This window comes from Protopterus annectens, chromosome 8.part0 (assembly GCF_019279795.1).
Source record: "Protopterus annectens isolate FY-2018-M chromosome 8.part0, PAN1.0, whole genome shotgun sequence".
Lineage (NCBI taxonomy): Eukaryota > Metazoa > Chordata > Ceratodontiformes > Protopteridae > Protopterus > Protopterus annectens.
This window is the reverse complement of record NC_056741.1, coordinates 800,889,056-800,903,247: the sequence shown is the minus strand read 5'-3', so window position 1 is coordinate 800,903,247 and position 14,192 is coordinate 800,889,056.

Below are 14,192 nucleotides of genomic sequence, written 5' to 3'. Positions count from 1 at the left end.
GTGTGTGTGTGTGTGTGTGTGTGTGTATGTGTGTGTGTGTGTGTGTGTGTGTGTGTGTGTGTGTGTGTGTGTGTGTGTGTGTGTGTGTGTGTGTGTGTGTGTGTGTGTGGAGTTGTGTGTGTGTGGAGTTGTGTGTGTGTGTGTGTGTGTGTGTGTGTGTGTGTGTGTGTGTGTGTGTGTGTGTGTGTGTGTGTGTGTGTGTGTGTGTGTGTGTGTGCACACGAGGAATTGCAGTCACTTAAGAATCTATAATATTCCATGAAGGGAAGTATAAAACTTTTATGTGGATAGCCCAGCCTGGCTATCGTCAGTTAAGAAGGATTTTCAGCTTTGAGCCATTAATGACTCTTTTCATGAATGAAATTTAATTACATTTCCATATCCTCAGTATAATGCACTAAGCAATTATTACTGCTAGGTTATGATCAGCGTTATTTCTCACTATACTTAGTCATTCAGGGTTTCTGTTTTAACTCTCTCTTTTCTTCCTGGGGTACTGTAATTATTGCTCTCATTTATATTATTTTGAGGTTGAGGGTTATTGGCCAGCTATTGGTCCTGTTCACTGTGGTTTAGGGGATCAAACTTTGTATAATATATAAACGCATTATTTTTAATGCATTTTAGTTTTGCTACTCTCCTTCCAGTTGTGAGGTATAGTAGTTACTTAACAGAATGAATGTCTCATACGAATGTTTTATAGTTTCCAGAACTATTCTACATGTTGCTCTAATTATTTTTGCATTGATTTAGTTTGGATTTCTTTAAACCAGTATAATTTTACCTAAATATAAAAATATATGCAAAATCAGCACATCTGTGTGACTGAAAAGTAATGAAAGACATTGCTTAAACAAATTAATCCAATTCCTCAGCTGTCAGGAGGCCATTAGCAGTAATTAATTTTCATTTTCATGTTGTTGAAGTACTGAAAATAGCTTTTCATTTGTCTCTGGCATTCATAGCCAGATATTACACCACTATCCTAATAGATTTAACACCTTAATTCACCTAAAAGATTTTTTTTAAATTGTTGGTTAAAATCGTAACTGTCCTCAAGAAACCACACTGTACTTATTACATTATATTTGGGTGGAAGAAGAGCTGTAAGGAGGAACAGAATCCTCCTCAGCCTGCAGAGGATATTGTGGATGAAAGATGGATGGAAGACTTAAATGAAGTCTCTCTACAAAGGTGGCCATTCTACCAAGATATCTAATTTCAGACTCATTGACATCTCCCATTCTCAAATATATTGGGAAAATGTGTCTACAAACAACTACTCCAGCATCTCCTAAAGGAACAATTACTAATCAGTACTCAGACGGTTTTATACCTGCCCATAGCACAACAACTGCCCCACTAACGTTTACAGATAACATAAATAAATCCAGGGATAGTGCTAAACTCATAGCTTCCTTATTCTTAGACTTATCAAAAGCTTTAGACACTGTGTCTCATAACAATTCCTATTACAACTGTCCACAATGGGTCTCTCACTACCTACTATTCACTGGTGTAATAATTACTGGTCAGAATGCTACCAGCCAGTCAAATGAGTTTCTGCACTATATACTATCCCCTTACCTACCTATCATTACAGGTGTACCAAGGCTCTGTCCTCGGTCCTCTCATTTCAGGTGTACCACAAGGCTCTGTCCTTGGTCCCCTCATTTCAGGTGTACTACAAGGCTCTGTCTTTCATCCTTTCATTTCAGGTGTACCAGAAGGCTCTGTCCTTGGTCCTCTCATTACAGGTGTACCACAAGGCTCTGTCCTTGGCCTTCTCATTACAGGTGTACCACAAGGCTCTGTCCTTGTTCCACTCATTACAGGTGTACCACAAGGCTCTGTCCTTGGTCTTCTCATTACAGGTGTACCACAAGGCTCTGTCCTTGGTCCTCTCATTACAGGTGCACCACAAGGCACTGTCCTTGGTCCTCTCATTACAGGTGTACCACAAGAGTCAGTCATTGGTCCTCTCATTATAGGTGTACCACGAAGCTCTGTCCTTGGCCCTCTCATTTCAGGTGTACCACAAGGCTCTGTCCTTGGTCCTCTCATTTTAGGTGTACCACAAGGCTCTGTCTTTCATCCTTTCATTTCAGGTGTACCACAAGGCTCTGTCCTTGGTCCTCTCATTTTAGGTGTACCACAAGGCTCTGTCTTTCATCCTTTCATTTCAGGTGTACCACAAGGCTCTGTCTTTGATCCTCTCATTACAGGTGTACCACAAGGCTCTGTCCTTGGTCCTCACATTACAGATGTACCACAAGAGTCTGTCCTTGGTCCTCTCATTACAGGTGTACTATAAAACTCTGTCCTTGGTCCTGTCATTACAGGTATACCACAAGGCTCTGTCCTTGGTCCTCTCATTACAGGTGTACTACAAAGCTCTGTCCTTGGTCCTGTCATTACAGGTATACCACAAGGCTCTGTCCTTGGTCCTGTCATTACAAGTGTACCACAAGGTTCCGTCCTTGGTCGTCTCATTACAGGTGTACCACAAGGCTCTGTCCTTGGTCCTCACATTACAGATGTACCACAGGAGTCTGTCCTTGGTCCTCTCATTACAGGTGTACTATAAAACTCTGTCCTTGGTCCTGTCATTACAGGTATACCACAAGGCTCTGTCCTTGGTCCTCTCATTACAGGTGTACTACAAAGCTCTGTCCTTGGTCCTGTCATTACAGGTATACCACAAGGCTCTGTCCTTGGTCCTGTCATTACAAGTGTACCACAAGGTTCCATCCTTGGTCGTCTCATTATAGGTGTACCACAAGGCTCTGTCCTTGGTCCTCTCATTACAGGTGTACCACAAGGCTCTGTCCTTGGTTGTCCCATTACAGGTGTACCACAAGTGTCTGCCCTTGGTCTTCTCATTATAAGTGTACCACAAGGCTCTGTCCTTGATCCTCTCATTACAGGTGTACTACAAAGCTCTGTCCTTGGTCCTCTCATTACAGGTGTACTACAAAGCTCTGTCCTTGGTCCTATCATTACAGGTATACCACAAGGCTCTGTCCTTGGTCATCTTCTATTTACTATCTTTATAAACAATCTTCGTACTTCTGTGCAACATGCATCCCTTGTACAGTAGGCAGATGATTCCACTCTTATCTGCCTGTCAGACAATCTATACAGTTTAGAAAAGAATTACATAACATGTCTTTAACTGTATTGAAAACTGGCTTTGTATCCACCAAATCCTTCTTAATCCAAATAAAACCAAACTCCTTTTATTTTCCCCAAATCACTTAACCATGAAAAAATAACTTTAAGATCACATCCCTAAACAGTACACCAATTGAAGTAGTGACCCATACAAAATAGTTGGGGGTTACAATAGATGGTGACCTCAAATATGACCTCCATACACAGAGCAATATAAAATATTCACAAAAACTAAGAATGCAACACAGAACCAGAAAATCATTACTGCATCAAACAGACTCACTCTTACTACTAAATATCTACTCCCATCTCTATTATTTGGGTCTCTCATCTTGACTGACCTCCTGGCCACCCTAAGATCTACACTAGAATAGTGTTACAACAGGGGATCTAGATTAGTAGCTCATACAAGTCACAGAACACATCACTGTTCTGCACTAAAACTCTACATTGGCTAGAATTATTGCACCAACTAAATTATACCCAGCTTCTTTTAAAAGACCAAATTATGCTTAATCCCACTTCTTGGCCAGCTATAAGTACAATTCTCCACCACTACCTCTCAAGCCATCACCTTTGATATTCTGACAAAAATCTACTTGTCATCTATGAGTCTACAAAAACTGCAGTGAAATCCGGTACTCACGCTGTGCCGTAAAAGTCTGTGATCCTTGCACCAATCAGGCCAATACATGACATTTGTTTATTTAAGCTGCGACTAAAAGAATTCCTCTTTGACTCCTAGCTTTGCATTTGCTGCTCTCCTGGCTAAAACTTTAGCTCCTTCTCTTGTAATAGCTCTATACATCCCATCTGTCCGTTTTCTTGTTTTTACACTTGTAATAGCTCTATACATCCCATCTGTCCGTTGTCTTGTTTTTACACTTGTAATAGCTCTATACATCCCATCTGTCCATTGTCTTGTTTTTACACTTGTAATAGCTCTATACATCCCATCTGTCCGTTGTCTTGTTTTTACACTTGTAATAGCTCTATACATCCCATCTGTCCGTTGTCTTGTTTTTACACTTGTAATAGCTCTATACATCCCATCTGTCCGTTGTCTTGTTTTTACACTTGTAATAGCTCTATACATCCCATCTATCCATTGTCTTGTTTTTACACTTGTAATAGCTCTATACATCCCATCTGTCCGTTGTCTTGTTTTTACACTTGTAATAGCTCTATACATCCCATCTGTCCGTTGTCTTGTTTTTACACTTGTAATAGCTCTATACATCCCATCTGTCCGTTGTCTTGTTTTTACACTTGTAATAGCTCTATACATCCCATCTGTCCATTGTCTTGTTTTTACACTTGTAATAGCTCTATACATCCCATCTGTCCGTTGTCTTGTTTTTACACTTGTAATAGCTCTATACATCCCATCTGTCCGTTGTCTTGTTTTACACTTGTAATAGCTCTATACATCCCATCTGTCCGTTGTCTTGTTTTTACACTTGTAATAGCTCTATACATCCCATCTGTCCGTTGTCTTGTTTTTACACTTGTAATAGCTCTATACATCCCATCTGTCCGTTGTCTTGTTTTTACACTTGTAATAGCTCTGTACATCCCATCTGTCCGTTGTCTTGTTTTTACACTTGTAATAGCTCTGTACATCCCATCTGTCCGTTGTCTTGTTTTACACTTGTAATAGCTCTATACATCCCATCTGTCCGTTGTCTTGTTTTTACACTTGTAATAGCTCTATACATCCCATCTGTCCGTTGTCTTGTTTTTACACTTGTAATAGCTCTATACATCCCATCTGTCCGTTGTCTTGTTTTTACACTTGTAATAGCTCTATACATCCCATCTGTCCGTTGTCTTGTTTTTACACTTGTAATAGCTCTGTACATCCCATCTGTCCGTTGTCTTGTTTTTACACTTGTAATAGCTCTATACATCCCATCTGTCCGTTGTCTTGTTTTTACACTTGTAATAGCTCTATACATCCCATCTGTCCGTTGTCTTGTTTTACACTTGTAATAGCTCTATACATCCCATCTGTCCGTTGTCTTGTTACACTTGTAATAGCTCTGTACATCCCATCTGTCCGTTGTCTTGTTTTTACACTTGTAATAGCTCTGTACATCCCATCTGTCCGTTGTCTTGTTTTTACACTTGTAATAGCTCTATACATCCCATCTGTCCGTTGTCTTGTTTTTACACTTGTAATAGCTCTATACATCCCATCTGTCCGTTGTCTTGTTTTTACACTTGTAATAGCTCTATACATCCCATTTGTCCGTTGTCTTGTTTTACACTTGTAATAGCTCTATACATCCCATCTGTCCGTTGTCTTGTTTTACACTTGTAAAAATATTTTATTCATCCCATCTGTCCGTTGTCTTGTTCATTTACACTTGTAATTCTATACATCCCATCTGTCCGTTGTCTTGCTTTTGCTGATTATTTCTCCTGCCTCCCATATCTGCTCCACTTATTACTTCTAAAAAATATTTTATTCTCTCCTCTCTCTTCCTCTCCTCACATCCACTAATTTAATTTATTTTTTCCACATCTGCAAGTGAATAAACTCTCACACTTATAACATGTCAGCACATTTCAGTGCTCCCTGATATTGTATTTATCTTGTTTTAGTGACTGCATATGTGTATTATTTTACATGTGTGCTTATTAATATTTGTATTAATCTATGCATTTTCAGTTGATTGTAATATTATGTCAGTTTTCACCTTTGTATATGTATTTTTTTTTTTTTTTAACTTGGGGAGCTTTTGTCCCTGAGCCTCCACTAAAATGGATAAACTTATCCAGTTGGGCTTTCCTGGTAAACAAGTGTTAATAAATCAATCAATCAATATGTAGTAAAATGGGATACATACAAAAAACATTTTAAAGAAAGTAGTTTAAAAAGCACATCTTGTGAAACTGCTATTGATATTGCAAATTTAAAAATGTAATTTCAAATTTGCTGAAGAATACTTACAGGAACTCATTCATTGTTGTAAAAGTGAGCTTTCCTACTCATTTTCATCATTGCTGGTGGAGAAGGTCATGGAACAATCCTAAGAGAAGGACAGGGTATTTGTCAGAGGACACCAGCCCCTAGACCATTATTCCATGTTAGTTCACTGTCATAAAGCCACAACAGATGAACCTATATAAAGTCCCTACTGGACTAGATCCCAGTATCAGATCCTAGTACATACTCCAGCACAGGTACAATGGCAGGCTCTCTCAGTTATCATCTCTCAATCTATATAACCCGATGTCTCACACATCTAGTTAAACAGCATATTTTATATAATAACATTCAACCTTTCCAAGTTTAACCCAGAAATGTTAATTACTAAACTATTATCTATTTACTGGAACTTCCTAAAAATCATCCCCTCAGATGATCCTGTAAAAGAATTTGAAAGCGTTTTTTCTAAATATACTAAATAGTCTTGCACCTCCTAGAAGGAAGGGACTAAAAACAGATAATGCAATTTGGCTATCCAAAAAGAGCAAAATGCTAAGCAGGATAGATTTGAAGCCTGGAAAGAATGGCAAAAATATAAAACGCTGCAATATCTAGTGAACTTCAGAATGCTTTGCGATCATGCAAAAAACAAATAAATTAAGATAAATATACTATAATAACTTTCAGAATAATACTAAACACAATTATAAAACATTTTGATCATCCATTAAAGAAATCTTACATCATGGCCAAGATTTCACCCCAAACCTCTGTCCTGATAACACACCACTCGAAACTGCAATACAGTTCAACTCTTATTTTATGCATAGTATAGCATCTCAATCCAAGTTTTCCTCAACATCTAATCTCAACCCTACCCACCAGCCACATATCACTACATCCTCTTTCACCTTTAACCTGTGCCCACATCCTACATAAAACCACTATTAAACAAACTTAAACCATGCTGTTCTTCAGCTGATGACCTTCCAAGCAAGTACCTAAAAACAGCAGTCAATAGCATTGCCTATCCTGTCTCAGTCCCTAAAAATAAGTCAATCCAGGACTACTGCATTCCCTCTCTGGAAAATGTCAGGAATTATCCCTTTGCACAAAAGAGGAAATTTAACAGACATTAATAACATTAGAGGTATAGCAATCTTACCTCTTTTCGCCAAAATACTTGAAAAATTTATTCAAAAACAATTACTAGACTATCTCCTGCAGGAAAAACTCCTATCCTCTACACAACACAGCTTCCATGTTTCCATAGTACTAGCACTGCCCTTCGAACCTATACAGATACTGTCAATAAAGCTAGAGATAATGACAAACTAGTCTCTTCCTTATTTTTAGACTAGTCTAAAGCCTTCAATACAATTTGTCACAGCAACTGCTACTTCAAATGTCCTCACTAGATCTCTCTCAGACCACCCTCCTGTGGTTCAAAAGCTACCTATTCAATAGGAAGCAGTCCATAAAATGGCACCCCACGCTCTTTCCTTACCTCCCAGTCACCACCAGTGTACCACAAGGCTCTATCCTTGGTCCCCTTCTCTTTAACATTTTAACCAACACATCCACACAACAGGCCTCCCTAATACAATATACAGATGATTCTACTCTCATTTGCACATCTGACAACATGGTACACCTCCAAAAAACTATGCGGGAAGCTTTAAAAGCCACTGTGGTTATATAACCCACAACTTATGCTCATCACAAAAAAGACCAAACTACTACTTTTTTCCCCAAATCCCTCTCTCATGAAAAAAAAAAATGTTGCTTTCTCTTGATAATACAACTACTGAAGTTACTTCTCATAGCAAATTATTAGGGGTGATAGTGGATGATAATCTTGCATTTAATCTGCATATACTAAATTGCAAAAGAAAAACTCAGCAAAACTAGGGATGCTTTACAGAGCCAAAAACTTTCTCACCAATGTAACTGAAACTATACCTGCCATTACTTATCTCCTCCCCACACTTCTTTATGGTGCTCCCTTCTTTACTAACCTCTAGGTTTCCCAAAAAGTAATATTTGAACAATGCTGTAGCAAAGTTGCTAAATTTGCACAAAATACTCCTTTCAGAAACCACCACTGTATAGCACTGAAAAAGCCTAAATTGGTTAGAACTGTATTATCAACTAACATATACACAGCTTTTTATCACCTATAAAATTATCCACCATCCATCCACCTGTCTTGCACTAAAAACAATTCTACACAACTATGTTTCCAGGTGATCATTGCAATCCAGTGACCAAAAATTCCTATCTACAAACATATCAAATCTGCTGGGCATTGTCTGTACTCGTACAAGGTTGCTAAGGCCTGGAACTCCTTGCTTGTATCCATCAGGTCTATACCCTCCCTCTCATTTTCCAAAACCACTTTGAAAGACTTCCTATCTAAAATCTGGCTCTGTTCTTGCAAATAACCAGGAAAAACTATATTCCTAAATGCGGACAAGTACCTTTTCATTCCTTATACCTCCTTACTCTCCCTTCTTCACTTACTTCTTTACTTCTATCAAATTCTCTTTCCTGAATTTCTTTTTAAATATACCATTAGCCTGTTTTTCTCTCACTTCATATTGCAACTCCTGCATGTATTAGACTAACTTACCTTTAATTTCTCTACAAACTGTCTAAAATTTCTCTAAATATTAGATGATTGTCATATAACTTGTATCAGTTCTTAATCAATGTTTTTATATTATGTCTAATTTGTTATAATTAGTTTTTGAAGATTGTAAAATTATTGTTCTTCAAATGTTTTGTAGTAATTTGGAGCTTTTCTTCCCAGGCTTCCACTGAAAATGGACTTCTACTCAGTTGGACTTTTCTGGTAACCAAATGTCAATAAATAAATAAATAAATATAAGTTCTGTAATTGAGTCTCTGTGGAAGAGGCCAAAGGAGAGACAGCTAATGAAACTTTCAAAAGCCTTTACATCTATCCTGCACAAGAAGTCGTTGGGCAATCTGGAAAAGATGGAAGGAGGCGGTAAGTTGGTGTGGGTTCATATTTAGAAAAGGAAGAACATACAAAAGGTTGCAGTTAAAGGATGCTCCTGTGGAAAAGATTGTACATAGTAAAGGTGTTCCATAATCTCTCCTGGGGCACATGCTTTTCAGTGTGTTTTTATTGGTCCTATCAGCCTTTTTATTCACAGCATCTCCAAAGCTACGATGTAATACCACAGCTGATTCTAATACACTGGTAGCAAACAACTGAGGCAGGTTAACCACTGCGCCCTGACATTTGCTTACAGATAAGAAGGGTAAACCTCATTATTGGCAATCTACTCTGAATCTGGAAGTCAGTGGTCTGGGCTCCTCACTGCCTACTTTATGCAGGAATGAGTATAGCCTTGTCCTTCCACAGACACACACACACACACACACACTACCGCATGAATACACAAAATAAATAATCTCAGAATATATTCACCAGTGTTCCAGGTCCCAGGGACTGCAGATCTTCCCTGCCATCTATTTGCAGCACACCAATCAGGGCTAAATCACTTAAACAACCCTTAAACATCTTTACAGCTTGTTTGTTTATTGCTTGTTTGTTAACCAGATAAAACGACTGACTCATGTTAACCAGATAAAAAGACTGACTCAAAATAGACCCTTTTCAGCTACCACCTACTCTAATGGCAGTCCTACAATCAAACAGTTAACAACATCAGTGCATGTGAACAAATCAATTACCATACAATAAAGGTCTGGAGAATGAACAATGAACTCAAAACTGTGGGTATAAAGTTAAGAAGAATAAAGTACTGAATACAAAAGAGAGAGGCTTGCAAATACCTAAAAGTAAACATTTTAATATAGCTATTCACTAGACAGCCTTGATAACTCATATCATATTATTATTGAATATTTTCTGAAACATGAAATAGTCAATGGGAAGCAAATGTTACAATTAACTGAGAACAAACTATAAAAAGTGTGTATTTGTATGTGTGTGTGTGTGTGTGTGTGTGTGTGTGTGTGTGTGTGTGTGTGTGTGTGTGTGGCTATATGGTATAGAATGACGGCACCCTGACTATGACCCAGGAAACTTGGGTTTGATTAGGGTCTCAAGCTCTTACTGGATTAGCTGAGTTGGGTGTGACTGAAGTCCTAGTACCATCTTTTTTCCTCATTAAGAGAGTTAATGCTTCTGCAACAACTGAAGCACACTCTGATGGAAACTGGAAGAAGCAGGTTCTGCGACTGTATGCACTACCATATGTTAAAAGAATCGGGAGCCAGGATATAATTATAGCAGTCACACATGTGAGAGTGTGGTGTGATGCACATGGCATCACTGCACACCCTGTCCCTCCCCTTGGTTAGGTAAGTTGTGGCATATTCAGATTGTCAATCTCCAACATAATGTCCCCTTCCCTGCCTCTATAAACAGAGACAGACAGGGAACAGATGGAGGGTAAGCAGCAGAAGTGATGGCCAAAAATTAAAAAGAGACACACACACACGCACGCACACACGCACGCACACACACACACACACACACACACACACACACACACACACACACACACACACACACACACACACACAGAATGGGAGTGAGAGAAGAAGTCTGTAGTCTACATAATATCTAATTGTTGGCTGCACATTAACATAGGGATGGAATTAGTTAGTGTTAGTAGCCAGTAGTTGGCAAGTTGGGTATTAGTCAGTCCCTGCTTTAAATGTTGGAGGCCACAGTGCAGTAATAACCAGTGAAGCCCATCTGTGGTCATAATTTTATCTAATGTCAGTGAGAATGCCAGGCTGTTTGAAAGTCCAAGCATGGTGGGCTGCTGCAAGAGCTAAAATAGAGAAAAGTAAGGCAAGTAGCCACAGACAAACTACAAGAACCACAGAGAGAAGAGACAGGATAGATTTTTAATACATGACTGAGAGCACCATTAGGTGAATCGTGCAACATTCTTATTTATTGTTTGTTTGTTTATTAGGGTGCTGGACTGGTCCAGTAAGAACCATTTTCAAGTATAACCCAGGGCAAAGCCATAAAAACTACAGAAAATTAAAAAAAGGAATGGAAGTATACAGGAAAAAACTAATAACTTACAAAAAAGTTAGGAGTATTGTGCAAAAAGTAAGCATGAATAACAGGTAACTATACGAAAATTAGTTTAAACAAGCAAGCAATCAAAAACATTAAAAATAACTCAGCATACATACTCAGAAAAGTATTTGAGACACATGCCGATGCACAATGTTCTAAAAAAGACAGCACACTGTATATCAGTGAGTGGATAAAATGCAAGTTGCAGAAGAAAAGGCAAGTACAACTCTAAAAAGGCATACGCTGAGTAGAACAGAGAAATTTAGAGATGAAAAAGAAAATAACCTAACTAAGCTAAAGTAAGTCATCCATATTAGCAGATATGTTCTCTACAGGTATGAAATATTAAATCTCAGTATAGATCCCACAGATGAAGTCCTGAAGCCATACTAAGGAAAGGTGTCTATTTCCTACAAGGCCAGTAGCATAGTTACAAATGAAAGGATCTGACATATTCATGCATAGCTCTGGTGTGACAGTAAAGACTGAGCAGATTTCTTATATCAGAAGGAGAACATCTCAAATGAATGCAGTAAGAGGTGTAAAAGTTCAGCTCATGAATTTAGGGTGATTTCTGGCACAGACTAGACTTAAGGCACCGCTGGATGTGGATCTAAGGTCATGAGTTAAATGGGGCTGAAAGGGGGTGTACAGAGTAATAAAAATGAAATAGTTTGAACATGCGTAATAGAATAGAACCATCAGCTCTGCTTCTGACTTCCTACTGACATATTGTAATGTGGTGCAATGATGCACAAAATGATACAAAAGGAGAAGAAAGCAATTTATCTAACTCGGTGAACATTTCTATTTCTCCCTACAGAAAGCTATCAAGCTCCCTTACTTTCATATTACTAGATCTCAGATACTGACACCAGTTGACACATAAACTCCCAGTGCATAATGCTCCTCCAGATCTAAGAGCCAAGGGCCACTTAAAGCAAAGATGCCTACTTCTGGCTTAGTAGTGTATGAAAAATACCATCCTGCTACTTGAGAGCAGTTATCCCAGCATACCCAAAATGGAAATATCTTTGCTCAATTCACAAGGCAGTTACTCTTGCTTAATTTTTACACATTGTATTGCCTCAGGGAAAATGAGTGAACCTTTTAGATGAAGGAAGATAAAACTATTATATCTGTCCATCAGTATCATTTAGGTTGCATATTTTCTGTTGTACTGTAATCATATGTCTATTATGAATTATCTCTGTTTGAAGCAGATGTTTATGTTCAAATGGTTACAGTTTATTATTATCTTTCTTATGACGTATTTTGTGTTAATCATATGAAAGTATACCGAAATTTAGAAGTACGAACTCTGTTAACAATATATATTGAAAGTTTATTGTATGTTGAATGTCACCTAACATTTGTATTAACTTCTCTAAGCTATGAATACTGAATTTGAATTTCATTGTTTGCTGCATCTTATGCCTCTGTTCTGGTAGTGGATGAGTTCCCAAATGACTCTACCTACGTGGTTAACAAACAAATGAATAAACAAACAAATAAATAAAACTCTATTAAAATGAGGTCACATGGTGCTATAGTTTTATCAGAGGCTGCACAAATAACAACCAGACAGTTTTCAATTAGTCAGATTTATATAGCATGATATACCTACAGCCACTCAAATGTTAGGAGTAAGTATTCTGGAGAGCTTACAGAGTCAGGAAGGAGTTCCATTAATTTTTAACTGCTAAACATGAAGCTGGAATGAGAGATAAGAATTAAACCAAATATACATATAATGCAATTGAGGAATGAGAGATAAGAATTAAACCAAATATACAAATAATGCAACTGACAAACTGCTTCAGCAGGCTCCCTTCTTAGCTGAAATGAACCACTCTGAAATCATAAAAGAGAGTCTACGTGGAGTGCTAAACAACATTGCAATGGTTTTAGACCAATTTAGAAATAATTGTCTGATGACAGATAGTCACCTGATAATCAAAACATCCCTATACTAGGTCTTTGCTGGTGTAAGCTGAAGGTGACTATCTATTAATAACCTTGTTACTCACATACAGGGCTGGTTGAAGATTTGGGGGACCATAAGTGCTGGAATTTAAAAACAGGAAAAATAGAACATGTATATGTGTGCTGAGAGGGTGGTATTACGTTTTACTTAGAATATATTATCTGACAGAAAGTTGGAAGACTAGGCAAAAATATCATTACAGCCCAGAAAATGAAGTAACAGGGGTGATCAAGAAGGCTAAAGACTGTGATTTGTGAGATGCACAAAGGATACATCAGTAAGAAGACATTTTACCATGACTTGTAGAGTCCCGTCACACAGACGTCAGGAGACAGTAGTCATTGACAAGTGCCTATGTTTACAGTCTTGCCGATGTCCAGATAGAACAACAGTTTAAGGCTAAGAGGCAAAAACCTTTTTAAAGATTTCTACAGGATAGGTCAAGAGAGAAACTGGTCTAAACTCAGAAGCAGAAAACAAACTTGATAGTTTAGGGATACGTAAAATAATAATTTGTTTATAGTGCAATGACAGAAATGCAGCTTGATGATGTAGACTGGACACATACATGGAGCACAGATTTTTAGAAATCCAAGATGCGGGATATGAGCTTCAGGTGCACATGTGTAATGAAGTGAAAAAGAAATACGTGGGCTATGAGCTTCAGGTGCACATGTGTAATGAAGTGAAAGAAGAAATACGTGGGCTATGATCTTCAGGTGCACATGTTTAATGAAGTGAAAGAAGACATATACAAATTTTAAAACAAGTACTAGAGAAGGTGACAAAATGTAGGTCAAAATGCAGCATAAATCCATCTGCAAAGATGGCTGTAAAAAGATGATGGCTACTGATTGTATATTACTGAATCTAAATTATTGTTGGATTACTTCTTCTAAAGTTAGGGAGATAAGAATTCCAAGAGGAGGGATATGTAGTCCGATAAGGATAGGATTAGTGAGACTGAAGAGGGTTGCATTAAAGTCCCCATTCAAAAA